We start from the raw sequence: 15,322 nt of genomic DNA, 5'->3' as shown, positions 1-15,322 counted from the left end.
GAAACGGACCGGTTCCGGGCGATCCCTAGCTGTTCAGGTGGTTCCCGATTCTTTTGCACACCCCGAACGTACATACGGACATTGAACTGTCTTGTGCAAATACGACAATACATCATAACACGGCACATGCGCTCATTCATGAATTCATTCAAGCTATATATGCACAAAACATTGTGGACCTAATCGACTTCCGCTGCTCTCACTCGCTTGCGCATGACAAGGCAATTATTCGCATGTGATGTGAACTAACATAACGGGATATTATCGACCCGTTCGCAAAAACATGCCATATTGCTTCAAAGCTTGGGCTTCCACGACCACCACAACCAAAGAGAGCAAGATCAAATAGCTCCTCTCTTGCCCGGCAAATCAATCCAAAAAAGAACAACAAAAAGGGGTTAGCATGTCTCGCGGTTCATGTTCATGACTAGCTAGCCACATGTTACAAAACCCTAGGCTCGGAATAGGTAGCTAGTGGTGAGGGTTCAATGACCGGGAAAGGAATAAGGTAAAAAGAGAAAACAGTCGAGCTACGACGACTAGCAGTGGAAAGCCCCTCCCTCCTAGTCCTGAAGACGACGCAGAGAGGAAGAGCAGAGTTTGGAGGGGGTACGAATGTGTTAAAGAGGGACAGAGAAGGACAGTGTTGGAAACGAAACTAGATACAGATCTTAAGAGAGAGAGAGCAGAGAGCAATGGCTATGGAGTAGCAGCTTGGTGGTGATTAGACGTTGCAATGCAAGGATCTGCAAGGATGGGGGGGAACTTTTTCTTCTGCGGGGTGTCATAGGCATGTCAATGTCACGTGCGTACGGAGGAATCGGATGAGCCTTCCCCCTCTGCGCTTTCCTTCGACCGGTCAGCTTTTAACCTATCCTTTCCTACTCTCTGCCCCCTCACCTATTCTATTTCTATCGATCTTGGTTCGTTATCCTTGTCCTTCTCTTCTCTACTGGGGTTCTCTGTCAGTGCTCCGTCGGTACAAACACATACAAAGACCAACGATCGTGTCATTGCACTCTACGATGGCCCCTCTCCATCTCCAAGAACGAGGAAACATGGAGTCGGAAGCGATTTCTTGCCCAACGTAATAAGGTGATAATCTCATGGCGTTGACATGGGAGGATTGATAGAAAGTTCGGCAATGGCAATGGCAATGGTTTCGGCGGCCGATTGATCGATCCATGACGTGTTTATTGCTATTACATAGAATTATTCCTTTCACTTGAAACTAAAAACTTTCATATTTGACGATACTATAGTTTCATGCTTCGCAAGATTGAGAGCAAAGTTGTGTTCGTTGGCGCTTTACAAAGTTTGATGCAAACATTGTGTCCGTTGATACTTTGCAAAGTATGATGCAAAAGTTCTGTCCATTAATACTTAGCAAGGTTTGGAGCAAAAATTGTGTTCTTTGGTACCTGCAGTTGGAGAAAAAGTTGTGGCATTTCGCAAGGTTTGGATTGTATCCATTGGTATTTCGAAAGGTTTGGAGCAAAAGTTAATTCCATTGGTAATTCTAGGGCAAAAGTTGTGTCTATTCGTCAGGTCTTGAGCCAAAGTTATTCCCGTTGATACTTCGCAAGGTATGGTGCAAAAGTCGTGTGCATTGGTGTGAACTAACTTTTAGGTACAATCTCAAGTCTGTCTTGAACTTTTTTTTTTTGGTTACTCCCAAATCTGTCCACACATTCAAAAATCACAATTGCTTTTTTCAAAATTATCCACGTCAGGGTCAGTTAGAGATCTATTATCAGAACTCGTGTCTTCGTTAACACTCTCACGTTCGTATGAAACAACAACAACCTCCTAATGATAATTATTTTGACAAAAAAAATCAGTGGCGATTTTTGGACATGTGGACAGATTTTGGATTAGAGTGAAAGTTGAAGATTTTTTTTTAAACAAACAAAAGTTCGAGGCAAAAATTGGAATTTGACTTAAAGTTGAAAATTTTAAGGATATTAGCTGTGACGCCCCAGAACGTCACGTATGACACGTGTTTTTTAATATTATTAATAATTTGGCCAACGGAAGTCAAAGTCTGAACAGGTTTTAAATATGATTATCACACAAGTTTAGTCAAAATACTTTTGCTTCTTATTAATAACACTGATCAGATTTACATTTCCAGACAAAACATCATGTAAGTACAAAAAACAAAAATCTAGGTAGGTCAAGGTTGCCTATCTCCATACTAGATTCTACTCCGAAAGTCTGCCTGGACTAATGTCTGATGACATCACGGATTGATAACTTCACCCTCCGGTGCAGAACCATCATCATCTAGGTCAAAGCTCCTCAATGGGCCAACTAACTCGCCATCAAGTTAAAATACCAAGCAACAAACAGATAAGGAACCCATTCTGCCAAATCCACGTCAACCCAAATAGTAGAGCTACACTTGGTATAAACTGCTTCAAACTCAGTCACAAACACATTTTCATAAACAGCTTTATGATATACGGGAACTCCAAAACGTAGAGGCTGAGGAACATCCATCCTACAAGTTTGAAAAATAATGGGATGAGCCGAGGTCCAGTAAATGAAATCTCTAGTTTTAAGTTGGGAAAGTCAGCTTACCACTTCACCTGGCATAAACCACATGCATACATAACAAACCGTACACATAGAACTCGAATGTATGTTATACCTTTTCCGACTGGATGTGCCACAAAATATGAGCAATTCAACATTTCAAAATACTTTCACACAAACGCAAGCATATGATGTAAAACATTCATGCTCAAGCGTTAGGTTCATTACTTCATCCTCTCGAACACTCTCGGGGCATCTCGACCAACGGGGCATCCCAACTCCGAGGCATCCCGATACACCCTTCGGGGCATTTCGACCAACGGGGCATCTTGACTCTCGAGGCATCCCGACACACGAGGCATCGTCACCGTTGAATTTTTTATGGGTGACGAAATTTATATCATTCTCATGCAAGCCATGACAACCAAGCATTTGCATGCATATACTCACCTTCTATACATCACATGTTATTTAAAGCAATGAAATGCATCAAAAGGCTAAAGTCTACTCAAGTTCAAAAAGTAATATGGATTCAAACTCAAAAAGGCTAAAGTCTACTCAAGTTCGGAAAGTACACATATCCAGATTTTGAAAATAAAGTCTACTCGGGTTCATAAATAAGTACATTCAGACTTTGAAAGTAAGTTCTGGTCATTTTTTAAAATAGACATGTCTAGATTCTGACCGTAAAGTCTAAGTAGTTTTAAAAGTAAATTCTTAGCAGCAAAGTTTGAACAGTTTTAAAAGTAAAGTCTAAGCAGTTTTAAAAGGAAAATATGAGCAGTTTTAAAAATAAAGTTTGAGCAGTAAGTATGAGCAATTTTAAAAGTAAACAGAACCAGAATTTGAGGTTAAAATCTGCGTAGCTCATAAATAAACAGAATCAGAAGTCAAGTTTAAAATCTGTTCAACTCAAAAGTAAACAGAATCAGAATTTGAGTTTAAAATTTGTTCATTTCAGAAGTAAACAGAATCATCATTTACACTAACCTAATATACTTCACTTTGAGTAAAACGATTTTCTACCCTTTTAAACATACATAAAACTACCAAGGCAATTTCCACAATCACCTCAAAGATTTACACGTTCAGATTTAACCATTGCATTTGCCCATTTTCAACACACTATAAGAAAACAAATCACATCCATTTGAACATGTACATAACTAGCAAAGCAGATCCAACCATCACCATATCTTCACTATTATCACACATCAGAATAGCATTTATCAAGCAACCAAGTTAAAAAGTGTCAAGTAGATTTAACTAGCATAACTCTAGAGTCTTCACTTATCTTGTGCAGAATTTGAACACCCAAAAGTTAAAGCTCTCCTATAGATTTTTGGATCGGGTGATGGTGAAAGTAGAAAGTGAAGAAGGGAGTTACGGTTTGAGGTAAAAAAATTTCTTCAGTGTTTACCTAGATAAAATGAGACAGAGGAGTAGACGTTGAGGCGGATAAATATATTGCACTCACAGGTGACACCTTCTTTTTCCATCACGGCCAGGTGTAAGAAATCAAGAGCTTAATCGGAAGGAGTAGTGGCCAAGGAAAATGATTGCTTAGGCTAGGTGTCTAACTATAACAGAAGCTTGGCTTAAGAGGACAAGTGGCATGTTTCATCCTTCGGGGGAAGAATAGCATTAGTGCCAAAAGTTGTGTACGGAGCTCACTTTGGTGCCAAAAATTTCATTTGGATCACTTAAGTGCCAAAAGTTTACGCCGGCGATCACTTAAGTGCCAAAATCGGAGAAAAAACGATTACTTAAGTGCCAACGGCGAGAAATTCCGACCAAATTTAATACGTGGCTTTTATATTTAAATTTTAATGATACATGACATTTTCATGTGTATAATTCAATTTTTTAAATATTTTTTTCTGATTTTTTTCTTTCTTTTCTTTTTTCTTTTCTTTTTCTTCTACCATGGCCGGTGGCCGGAGGCCAGCCACTGGCCATGGCCGGCCTCGCCGGCCCTCGCCTTCCTCCGGGCAAGGGCCGGCGAGGCAGTCGTGGCCTCGCCGGCTCTGGCGAGGCAAGCCCTCGCCGAGGCCACGACGGCCTTGCCGAGGCGTCGCCTTCCTCTGGGCGAGGGCCGGCCTCATCGGATCTGGCAAGGCGAACCCTCGCCGGGGCTCACCCTGCCCAGGCGAGCCCCGGCGAGGGCTCGCCTCACCAGATCCGGCGAGGCCAGCCCTCGCCGAGGCCACGGCGGCCTCGCCGGCCCTCGCCCGGAGGAAGGCGACGCCCGGCGAGGCCGGCCATCGGAAATAAGAAGAAAGAAAAGAAAAAAAAGAAAAGAAAGGAAAAAAGAAAGAAAAGGAAAAAAAAAGAAAAGAAATGCCACATCAGCTTGAGAAATTAATAAAAAAATGCCACGTTGGATTTCCGGCGAAGTGGCACTTAAGTGATCATTTTTCAAAATTTTTGGCATTTAAATGATCCAAATGAAACTTTTAGCACCAAAGTGAGCTCCGTACACAACTTTTGGCACCAATGCTGTTCGTCCCTCTTCATCCTTCATAGGCCACGTGGAATGAGGGTCTGAAGAGATATTTTGGTGAGGAATTAAGAAGAAAACAGAATATCTCCCCCCTTCCTTTTATAACACCAATTAGAAATATTTTTAAAAAATGGTTAACACTACTTAAACAAAAATTAACCAATAAAATTACCCACTAATTACCAAGACAACGGTAAATTAATTAATACCACACTACTATTAATGTACACAACAACGTTTAAAATTTTAAACACGTCGAGCTCAGAACGATTACGTTCCTGAATTCGCGCCTCACAATTTACGGTCCAACAACAATTTCTACGCGTCCGCACAAATACTAAGCTAAATAATACTTAGCTTTATTATTTAAGTATCATTTTCGAACATGAAAAACTTCTAACGTCACATATATATTATTACGAATTTCCGGATGTCACATTAATTTGCCCCAATACTGGCAAGACAAGGCCAAAAAATGAAGCATGGGCTCATGTCTATATAGCATTAGCATGTGGCGATAATAATTCCTAATATTCTATCTTCATCGTATATTATATTTTATCATAATTTTCGGATGTAAATCACAGTATATTAGTAGACTAAAACTATGGATCACCTAGACGACATCACACGTTTGAAACTTCTAAATATCATTTCACGATCCTATTAATTTAATATCAATTTTCTTATAGAAAATGTTAAAGCATGAGGCCGCTAATATTTCTATTACATACTAATTACGTAACGTAAGTAAAAAAGGTTAAAGGCTAATCATGATAAAACCAAACTAAGTTTTACAAAGTTAGGAAATATAATTAGCTTCAAGCATTAATGGAGGCAAAATATACTTATAACCAACGTTGGCAATGAAATTTTCACAAGATAAGGAAGGATTATGTAAATATTCTTATTCTAAAAACGAGAATGAAATTGTCGTTTAATCAAATGATATAACCACATCACGGATTGGAATTCACTTTAAATAAAATTTCACGTAAGTACATGCGGTGAATTTTATCGATGCAAATATTTATATTGTTGTAATTTTCTTGCGAAGATTTATGCCGACGTCCACATTTAAAATATTTCAACAAGTACAATAGACTCGTGGATTGATTCCTGAAAAAGGTTATTTTTTTGTGTAATATGAAAATGGTGAAAAGTGTTGTAAAATATTGCGTTGCAAGTATATGATAGAAAGAATAGAGATTAAGTAAAGAAAGCAGATAAACACCAAAGATATATATTTTCTCTTTTCATTATGTTCTAATTTCTTATCCAATGACCAAAACTAAACTCCTATTTATAAGAAAACAAGAATGCACATATCATTAATGTCAATGTATTGAATATATACATTGAATAGGGAGATGAACATTCACTGTAGATTGTACGTAGAATGTAGGTTACAAACGTACCATAATAGGTACATTGAATTTACATTCATGTATGTAGGTTTCAAATGTACCATAATAGGTACATTGAATATAATGAATATTCATTCATGTATTTCATAACACTCCCCCTTGAATATTCATTGTATTCATTATATTATGAATGTGCATTGAATGATACTGCCTCATTAAAAACCTTAAGCCGGAAAAACCCAGTGGGACAAAAACTGAACAAAAAGGAAAAAGAGTACACAGCAAAAATTTTAAGATCTCTCCCTTTTATAGATGCGTTAATTGCCTCGTTAAAACTTTAAGCCGGAAAAACCCTGTGGGAAAAAACCGGACAGAAAGAAAAAGAGTGCAATGCATACTTCATAATATCTCCCCCTCAATTTGAGCTATATAGCCACTGCTGGGGTTAGTCAATCTTGCATCTTATGAACTCGCCGCATACCAATGCCATATACTAATTTCTCAAAAGTTGACGTTGGCAATGATTTGGTAAAAAGATCTGCAAGATTATTTATGGATTGAATCTGCTTAACATCAATTTGTCGACTTTCTTGGAGTTCTTGAGTATAGAAAAATTTCAGCGAGATATGCTTGGTCCTATCACCTTTGATATATCCTCCCCTAACTTGTGCAACACAAGCAGCATTATCTTCATAAATTATAGTGGGAGAATTTGTAACCGGTGTTAAACAACAAGGATTGTGAATATGTGTTATAACGGATCTTAACCAAACACACTCTCTTCCAGCTTCATATAAAGCAATAATCTCATAGTGGTTGGAAGATGTAGCTACTAGCGATTGCTTCGTAGAACGCCAAGAAATGGCGGTGCCATTATAACAAAATAAATAACCGGTTTGAGAGCGAGCTTTACGTGGATCGGATCTATATTCAGTATCAGTATATCTAACTAAACCAGAGGTAGTGGAATCCTTGGAATAATATAATCCCAAATCTATGGTTCCTTGGAGATAATGAAAAATATGTTTAATTCCATTCCAGTGTCTCCGAATTGACTCAGAACTAAAACGTGCCAATAAATTTACCGCAAAAGCGATATCTGGTCTCATACATTGTGCCAATTACATCAAAGCCCCAATTGCATTGAGATATGGTACTTCAGGACCAAGTATCTCTTCATCAGATTTTCTAGGACGAAACGGATCCTTTTGGGATCTAGAGACCTTACAACCATAGGGGTGCTCAATGGGTGAGCCTTGTCCATGTTGAAGCGTTTAAGTAATCTTTCAATGTATGCTGTTTGATGGACGATTATTCCATTTGCTTTATGCTCAAGCTCTAGACCAAGACAAAGTTTGGTTTTACCCAAATCTTTAACTTCAAATTCCCTTTTCAAATACTCAGCAGTTTTAGCTAACTCTTCTGGAGTTCCAATTAAATTTATATCGTCGACATAAACTGCTACAATAGCAAATCCGGTTTCTGATTTCTTAATAAACACGCATGGGCAGATACGACATACGACCGGATTGCTTTAACCCGTACAAAGATCTTTGCAATTTTATTGAGAATAAGTTACGGGGAGTGCATGCATTAAGCATTTTGAATCCCTCGGGAATTGTCATATAAATATCCGAGTCTAATGAGCCATATAGATATGCCGTCACAACGTCCATAAGACGCATTTTCAATCTTTCAGAGAGTACCAGGCTAATGAGAAAACGAAATGTAATCATATCCATCACAGGTGAATATGTGACATCCGGAAATTTCGTAATAATATGTTTGTGACGTTAGAAATTTCTATGTTGAAAATGATACTTAGATTTAAAGCTAAGTATTATTTTCGAGTTAGTATTCGTGCAGACACATAGGAATTTTCGTTGGGTCGTATTTCGCGAAGCGCGGATTCGGAAACGTAATCATACCGAGTCTGACGTGTTTAATATTTAGACGTTGTCGTGTGCGTTAATCGTAGTGCGGTATTAATTAAATTACCGTTGTCTTGGTAACTAGTGGGTATTATTATTATTGATTAATCTTGGTTAAGTAATGTTACATCCTGAATTTTGACTCGTTACCGGGACCTCGATGTCCGTTTTCAAGACCAAACAAAGTTATTTTTCGGAACCGATGCCATTTTGGGGTGGCCACGCATGTCTGGAGTGCGTACGGTCGAAAATTGGAATTTCGACCCCGGGACGAAAATTTACGGTTTTGCCCCTCCAAACTTTTGGACTGATTTTCGGGGGCTTAAAGAATGATTTTTAAGGATCTGACACCATATTATGCTGGCCACGCATATATAGGACCGGTATGGACAAAAATTGGAATTTCAGTCCGGGATCGGAAAATTACGAAAATGCCCCTAGGCCATTTTTAATTAATTCCGAATTTTGATCCTAATTTGGGGGATTAACCAAGGTTAATTGGGGCTAAACCAGGTCTTGTCAGCCTTGGGTTAGGGATAAATGACCATGCAACCCCTAAAATTATTGGATAAGAGCAATTTTTAGCCATTGGATCTAGGGCAAATTGTCCAAAGGCCTTGGTTGTTGACACATGGAATCCACTAGCAAAATTTTGACCCATTTTGATCAGCTCTCTTTCTCTCTCTCCCTTCATTTCTCTCTCCCTCCCGACCATCCTTCCCCACGATCGTCCTCCTCCGTTCCTCTTCCGTTCTGCTCAGCCGGTCACTGTTCACGCCGGAGTAGGCCACGCCGCCGGAGCTGCTGGCCGCCGACCATCTCACCCTCACCGTCTCTCTCTGCCGTTCTCAGCCCGCCCCCTCAGCACCTCTCCTGTTTCGGCCTTGGTGGCCGAGAACCTCACCGGCGCCGCCGTGAACCGACGGCTTGCCCCTGGAACGCCGCCGTCGATTCTTACCGCGTGTCAGTAGTCGGCCGCCCGTTCTCGTCGACTCGAGTTAATATTAGGCGAGTAAAAATCCCTAAATCCCGAACTAGAATTGATTGTGCATTCTATGGGTAATTTAGGGGTTAATTAAGTTTAATTAGGGTCTAATTAGGTCTAATGTTGTGTCGGATGATTAGGGGACCTAATTAGTGCCTAATGAAGTGATTTAGAGGTGGATTAGGGCCTAACTAATGTGCTGCCCTGGTACTGTTCACCAGTACCGAAAATGCCTAGAATTGCCTAAGTGTTGCACTAATTGAGTTCATTGATTTTAAGACTTGGAATTTAGGCAATTTAGGTGTTATTTAGACTTAATTAAGGTGTAATTAGGTGTATTTGGTTGTTGGGTGATTAATGGTTGTGATTAAGGCCTAATGAGGTTGTTCAAGCATGGTTTAGTGGGCAAAGCATGTTACTACAGTATGCTTTCATTCAAGATCGAAATTGCAATAATGGCCTAAGTTGAGCATCAAATGGATTAATGTATCATGGCTGGAAATTTAGGCATTTTAAGGGTTAATTGGGACTTGTCTAGATCCTATTAAGTGGTCTCGTGATGATGAGAACGACTATCGAGATTGAATTGCCCAAGGCGGGCCTTAGGCGCATTAAATTACTTTTGAATGAATGCGCGGATTGAATGTGGAGTTGATTGGACTAGGATGGGATTAATTGGGAATGCCAATATTGCTTTGATTTCGTCTAATTTGAGAATGGTTGTGTTTAGCATATTGGCGTTGGAAAATTGACCTGGGATGCCCCGACTTGTAATCCATATATTATGTTGTGAATTGATTTGAAATCGGGCCTACGGGTCGATTTATACAACTGTGGGCCTTCGAGTCGGGCCTACAGGTCGATTTATACAACTGTGGGCCTTCGGGTCGGGCCTACGGGTCGATTTATACAACTGTGGGCCTTCAGGTCGGGCCTACGGGTCATTCTATCAAACTCTTGGCCTTCGGGTCGGGCCTACGGGTCGTTCTATCAAACTGTTGACCTTCGGATCGTTATATTTGTGGGCCTTCGGGTTGGAATAATTGCACGTGAGTATTTTTGTTGTTGAACACCTAACCTGCAGGGTTTCGAGATAATGTATTGGGCTGTGGGCCCGGGAGAAATTTTAGTGATTTACTAGTTCTCTGCTTGATGTGTTTAATTTACCTATATGGAGGTGCACATTAGCCTAGTTTAGGATTAGAGGTTGTTACTTGCTGAGTTTTCTCACGGTTGTTGTAAAACTGACAATTTCAGATCCTCGACCATGAATTTTAACGACGCGCCGTTACGTTTCGGGATCCCCATCCATATAGAGCGCTTGAGGACAGTTCATCCTGTGGGGAATGATGAGGTGTACATACGGCATTATACGTTAGTTTTGGTAGACGTAGGTTTAGCTCACTATGAGACCCACGAGTACCTAGCTTGGTGTTTCCGGGACCGTTTTGGAGTTGAGTTCGGTCCCATCAGGTCTGCTGATGTCCCGTTTGTTGGAGAAGGTCAGTTGGACCCGCAGTGTCCAGACGGCGATATTATAGATGTGGATATGGAGAGTGACCAAGACTCGGAGGTAGAGTATGAGATTGTGGAGGATGAGGAGGAGCATGAAGAGCTAGGTGGGGTAGCTTTTGAGCCAGAGGTTGTGGACCCAATCCTGGAGCAGGCGGACGCGGAGGCCCCAGAGCCGATGGATATAGCTGAGGCCAAGGAGCAGGACCCTGAGCCAGAGACAGATTCTGAGGCCGTGAGTTCAGAGGGGGAGCAGGAGCCTTCCGAGAGTTCTTCAGATTTGTCGAGTTCTGATCCCGACTGGGTACCCTAGGTTAGACATCAGTTGTAGGAGCGAGGGCCGATGCTTTTTGACTGTAGCCCTTCTGTTGGTAGTTGACCCCGGCCGCTGATTCCTTTTTGTCTTAGTGGCCCTACCATTGTATCTTTTGTTGTAAATGGATATTGTGCATAAGTTATAGTAAAGAATGTTTATCTCATTTCAAATTGTTCGTAAATTATTTATCTGGTGCTATTCATGGTTACTTTGTTTATTGTCCGGGTGTATATATATATATTATATATACGTCGTTTCTGCATGTGTTGTGTTTTTCTCTGATTTGGGTTTTCGGGTCGGTGACGTAGCCTGGGAGCGTCGCACCACAATTTCGACCTATACGCGGGATGTTGTCGCTTCGTGGGGTACGGGGCGTGACAAGTAATGTTATTGCCGTTAAGAAAAAGGGGAAGATATCTTCTCAAAATATCCCTCTGGGTTCTTCTTTTCTCACGTGACTATTGAAGGAAAGATTGAACGAATGCCATTTGTCCCCTTGAGCTAGACACCTAAGCCTTGGGTAATCATTTTCCTTGGCTAATATTCCTACGATTAAGCCACTGATTTCTTCCACCTGGTCATGATGAAGAGATAATGTGCCACATGTGAATACAATGAATTTACTCACCCCTTCGTATACTTCTCAGTTTTCATCTTCGTCTGGGTAATTACCGAAGATAATTTCACCCAAACTGACACTCTCTCCTTCACTTTCTACTTTCACCATCACCGATCCGGAATTTCCGAGAGAGTTTTAACCTTTGGGGTGTTCAGATTCTACACAAGGTAAGTGAAGACTCTAGGTTTAAGCTAAGTAAATCTACTTGGCACTTTTAACTTGGTTGCTCGAGCAAGGTTATTTTGATGTGCGATAGTGAGGTTGTGATGATGATTGAATCTGTTTTGTTGGTTCTGTGCACATTCAAATGGATGTGATTTGTTTCCTTAAAGTATGGTGAAAATCGGTAAGTGAAACGATTAAATCTGAGCGTGTAAGTGTTATTTTTGAGGTGATTGTTGGATTCTTCTTATTGGTTTATGTATGTTTAAAAAGGATAGAAAATCGTTTTACTCAAAGTGATGTTTATGTTTATTTTTTATACTCAAAGTGATGATTATGTTTATTTTTGAAACTGGGCAGATTTTAATCTTAAAATCTGGTTCTGTATACTTTTTAAACTGTTCAGACTTTACCTTCAGGCCTTACGTTCAGACTTTACCTTCATACCTTACGACTCAGACTTTACTTCAGAGTTTACCGCTCAGACTTTACTGCTCAGACTTTACCGTTTAAACTTTACTTTCAGACTTTAGCCTTGTGAGTCTGAACTTGCTTGTGAGTTTGAACTTGCTTCTGAATCTGATTGCGCTTCTGAGTCTGAATCCACTTCTGAGTCTGAACTCGCTTCTGAGTTTGAACCCGCTTTTGAGTTTGAACCCTCTTCTGAGTCTGAATTCGCTTCTGAACTTCCTTCTGAGTCTGAATTTGCTTCTGATGACTCGTATTCTCTTCTGATGACCGAATTTGCTTCTGAACCCGAATTTGCTTCTGAGCTACGTTTGTTTCTGAGTTTGAAATGTATTGCTTCATATTTAATTGCTCGGATGATGTATTTTATGATTTTAAAGTACAAAACCGTGATGGCTCGGTATGGGACGGGCCAAAGCGGATTATGCATGCAAATACTTGGTTGTCATGACTTGCATGAGAATAATATTAATTCTGTCGCCCATTTAGTGGTATGTGACGATGCCCCGTGTGTCGGGATGCCCCGTAGGTCAGGATGCCCCGGGGAGTGTTTCGGGATGCCTTGGGAGTCGAAATGCCCCGTTGGTCGGGATGCCCCGGGTGTGTGCCGGGATGCCTCGGAGTTGGGATCCCTCGTTGGTCGGGATGCCCCGGGAGTGTTCGGGAGGATGAAATAACGAACCTAATCGCATGAGCATAAATGTTTTACATCATGCCTGCGTCTGAGTGAAAATATTATGATATGTTGCATTATTCAGATTTTGAGGCACCTCCAGACGGAAAAGGTATAACTTGCATTCAAGTTCTATGCATATCGTTTGCTATGCATGCATATGTGTTTATGCCAGGTGAAGTGGTAAGCTGATTTTCCTAACTTAAAACTAGAGATTTCATTTGCTGGGCTTCGGCTCATTCCATTATTTTTCAGACATGTAGGATGGATGTTCCACAATCCCTACGTTTTGGAGTTCCTGTTTATCATGACGCTATTTATGAGGATGTGTTTGTGCCGGAGTCTGACGCCGTATATACTAAGTGTAGCTCTACGATATGGGTTGATGTGGGGTTTCTGGAATGGGTTTCTTAGCTTTTTATTGCTTGGTATTTCAACTTGGAGGGCGAGTTGATTGGCCCGTTGAGGGGCTTCAACCTAGACGATGATGGTTCCGCAGCGGAGGGTGAAGTGATCGACCTGTGACAGCTTCGGACTTTAGGCAGACTTTTGGCTGTAAGATCTAGTTGGAGATAGGCAACCCTGACCTACCCAGTTTTTGTTTTTTGTACTTGTATGATGCTTTGTCTGGGTTGTAATCTGACAAGGGTTTATTAATGAGAAGAAAAAGTTTTTTGTCTAAATTTGTGTGATATTCATGTTTAGTCTTTGTCTTCCGCTAGCCATAATAAAGATAATGTTAAGGGATTTGTGTCGCGCGTGACGTTCTGGGGCGTTACAAAATATGTCTCATCATAATCAATCCCAGGTCTTTTAGAGAATCCTTGGGCAACGAGTCGGGCTTTATACTTGACAACCTCGTTTTTCTCATTTCGTTTCCAGATAAATACCCATTTATATCTAACGGGCTTTACATTATCGGGGATGCGAGTTATGGGTCCAAAAACCTCTCGTTTGGCTAGGGAAGCTAATTTAGCCTTAATTGCTTCCTCCCATTTAGACCAATCTTGCCTTTGACGGCATTCAATAATAGATTGCGGCTCACAATCATCATCCATAATTTTATGAGCAATTGATTTTGCAAAAACATCATCAATGATGATTTCATTCCGATCCCAAATCTCATTACAATATGTAATGGGATTCTCAGTATTCCCAGGGTTGGTGATCTTTTCATGGTTTGTGCCTCCTCTTCAGGGGCAATAAGCTCTTTGGGAGCAAGCACAACACCAGGCTCTTCTGGAGCAGATTCCCGATTCTTTCCCCTTCGTTTTCGAGGAACAGTGTCTTTTGATCCTATCAGTCTATCGCATTTCAAGTGTAGGGGATTTTAATCCATTTTAGCTTGTCCTTCGGGAATAGCTATCTTAGCTGGAGCATTTGCAGCTGGAATATGAGACTTCGTTACCTTAGTAGCATCATTAAATGCGTCAGGAAGTCTATCGACCATAGCCTGTAAATGGATTATGCGCTGCACCTCGTTTTCACACTCAGGAGTTCTTGGGTCTAATTGAGATAAATTTTTCTCATTCCAAGAGAAAACCTTAACTGGTTTTTGTTTCGCAGCCATGTCAGTTTTAGGTATCCCAATTGATGGAAACATAGTCTCATTGAAATGACAGTCTGCAAATCTGGGAGTAAAAAGATCACCAGTAGTTGGTTCCAAGAACTTAATGATGCACGGTGAATTAAACCCAACATAAATGCCCAAACGGCGTTGGGGATCCATTTTCGTTCTTTTTGGCGGTGCTACAGGCACCTGTACTGCACAACCAAAGGTGCATAAATGTGAAATATCATGTTCATAACCAATAACCATTTGAAGGGGAGATTGTAAGAGACTAGCAGTGGGGCGCAATCTTATTAGGGCTGCCGCATGCAAAACTGCATGACCCCATGCTGTATCGTTGAGATTCATTCTCAATAATAGAGTGCGGACAATGATTTGGATATGTTTTATCAAGGATTCTGCCAATCCATTTTGAGTATGAACATATGCGACCGGATGCTCAACCTCGATTCCGAGTGAAGCACAATACGTATCAAAACTATTTGATGTAAATTCACCAGCATTATCCATCCTTATGCTTTTAATTGGATAATCAGGGAATTGTGCCCGGAGCTTTATAATCTGCGCAAGTAAACGTGCAAATGTGACATTGTGCGTAGATAATAGACAAACATGGGACCATCTACAAGATGCGTCCACTAGTACCATAAAATATCGAAACAGTCCACTTGGTGGTTG

The sequence above is a fragment of the Syzygium oleosum genome, unplaced genomic scaffold (assembly GCF_021117445.2).
Source record: "Syzygium oleosum isolate NSW1041296 unplaced genomic scaffold, Sole_v2.1 Sole_v2.03, whole genome shotgun sequence".
Lineage (NCBI taxonomy): Eukaryota > Viridiplantae > Streptophyta > Magnoliopsida > Myrtales > Myrtaceae > Syzygium > Syzygium oleosum.
This window is presented reverse-complemented; position numbering follows the sequence as displayed.